This window comes from Piliocolobus tephrosceles, chromosome 12 (assembly GCF_002776525.5).
Source record: "Piliocolobus tephrosceles isolate RC106 chromosome 12, ASM277652v3, whole genome shotgun sequence".
NCBI lineage: Eukaryota > Metazoa > Chordata > Mammalia > Primates > Cercopithecidae > Piliocolobus > Piliocolobus tephrosceles.
The window spans coordinates 68083798-68085996 of record NC_045445.1 but is presented as its reverse complement, the minus strand read 5'-3'; the positions used below and the strand labels follow the sequence as shown (position 1 = coordinate 68085996).

The window sequence follows — 2199 nt, the reverse complement described above, 5'->3', positions numbered from 1 at the left end:
AAATGTGGCACATATACACCATGGAATACTATGCAGCCATAAAAAAAAGGATGAGTTTGCGTCCTTTGTAGAGACATGGATGCAGCTGGAAACCATCATTCTTAGCAAATTATCACAAGAAGAGAAAACCAAACACCGCATGTTCTCACTCATAGGTGGGAACTGAACAATGAGCTCACTTTTTTTTTTTTTTTTTTTTTTTTTTTTTTTGGGGCCTATCATGGGAGGGGGGAGGGGGGAGGGATTGCATTGGGGAGTTATACCTGATATAAATGATGAATTGATGGGTGCTGACGAGTTGATGGGTGCAGCACACCAACATGGCACATGTATACATATGTAACCTGCACGTTATGCACATGTACCCTAGAACTTAAAGTATAATAAAAAAATAGAAATAAAAAAAAAGAAATAGAAAATAGAAAAAGAAAAAAAAAAAAAAAAATAATTTGTTTTATTTTTAAAAAATTTGGACATAGGAGTTTAATTACCTGCTAGACCATCAGATGGAAATATGTAGTAAATTGATGGGAAAAAGGTTTATATACTTAGGAGAGAGGCAGGCATTTTTAGACCACTTGAAACTTAGACATTCACCAGATTGGACAATTTTTGGCATTTAAAATAAATCTTTTCGCCACAAGAAAACACAAAGCAATGTATTAAAACTGGGTTAGAGAATTGCCCAAATGATTTTTTCAACATGATTTAAATTTTGTTTCATATTCCATTAAATGTCAAATTCTCTTCGGCAAATCTATCCAAATACTACATTTTCATTTTACAACTTAATTTATATTTATATAGTAGAGTGTCCTAAACTGATGTTCATCAGGATACCTTCCTCTAAGCCCTAATCGTTTCTATCTTCCATTTAAAATGTATAAATATCTTTTAATTAAGTTGTTATTCTCAAAGATATTCTGGAGAAATGATTAGGAATTAAACACCTAGAAATTCTTCTTCACTTCTGTTATAGTGTAGCAATTTATTATCTAACCCATAGTGGTCTATCAGTTGAGTAGGTTTAGTTTCTAGTTCTCTTCAGACATAGCTGACTATAACTCATAAAGCAACAGCTGGCTACAGCTTCTCCATTTCTTTATTAACAACTGTAACTGAGACTGATCAACATTCTTTCATCTATACATTTGGACAAGATTTCGCCTCCAACGAAGGTCTTCTTTCTCCTGAACCTGCTTCACCAATTTTGCTTTTTCTTCATTTAATTCTTGTTTAGGAAGATTCTAATTCACAGACTCATTTTGAAGAACACTACATGACACAGAATCAAGTGACTGAGATTCACTCACATGGATATTCTTGAAGGTGTTTTTCAAATATGTGCTTTTTTCAAATTCACTTGTCTATGTGTTTAAAATTTTCTTGAAATTCCAAACAGTTTTCCTCTGTGGAGGATATTGGTTTCTCTGAGAAGTTCTTATTGTTTTCTTCATTCTCTACTTTAAGATGTTTTATCACATTGTAACAGGAATTAAATGAAGAACTTCTTTTCCTTAATCTTTCTTTAAGTGTTGCACTCATAGGTTGTTTTCATGAACTAGTTGTATGGGGAGATGATGGATTCACAAAGGCCTGTGGTACTAGGCAAAACCACAGCTGAGTCTGACTGATTTTCCATCTAGAAAATGAAATATTGGTTTACCTCTCTGCTATACCCAGCGTGAGCAGAAAGCACATGTAGTTGCGGCCATAAATCTATCCTGTGCCCAAGGCGGGGCCATGCGGGAGAGCTATAGTCAATAATAATCTAATTGTACATTTAAAAATAACTCAAAGAGTATAATTGGATTGTTTGTAAAACAAAGGATAAATGCCTGAGGGGAAGGATACCCCATTCTCCATTATGCAATTATTATGCATTGCATGCCCATATCAAAACACCTCATATTCTCCATAAATATATACATCTACTAAGTACCTACCAAAATTTTGAAAAAAAGCAATCCCATTTAAAATAGCTACAAAAAGGTACCTGCGAATAAACTTAACTAAGGAGTTGAAAGCCCTCTCCGAGGAAAACTAAAAAACTCTAATGAAACAAAGTGAAGAGGATGCAAACTAATGGAAAGACATTCCAGGATCATAGATCAGAAGAATTAACATCATTAAAATAAGAAGACTGCCCAAAGCAGATTCCGTGCAATCCTTATCAAAATGCAAATCTAACTGATGCCT

At 34.0% G+C, this 2199-nt stretch overlaps 1 pseudogene; it reads right to left on the bottom strand.

Moving 5' to 3' along the window:
* Window positions 1-942: 942 nt before the first annotated feature.
* LOC111536078 lies at window positions 943-1663 on the bottom strand (annotated as a pseudogene).
* Window positions 1664-2199: the final 536 nt, after the last annotated feature.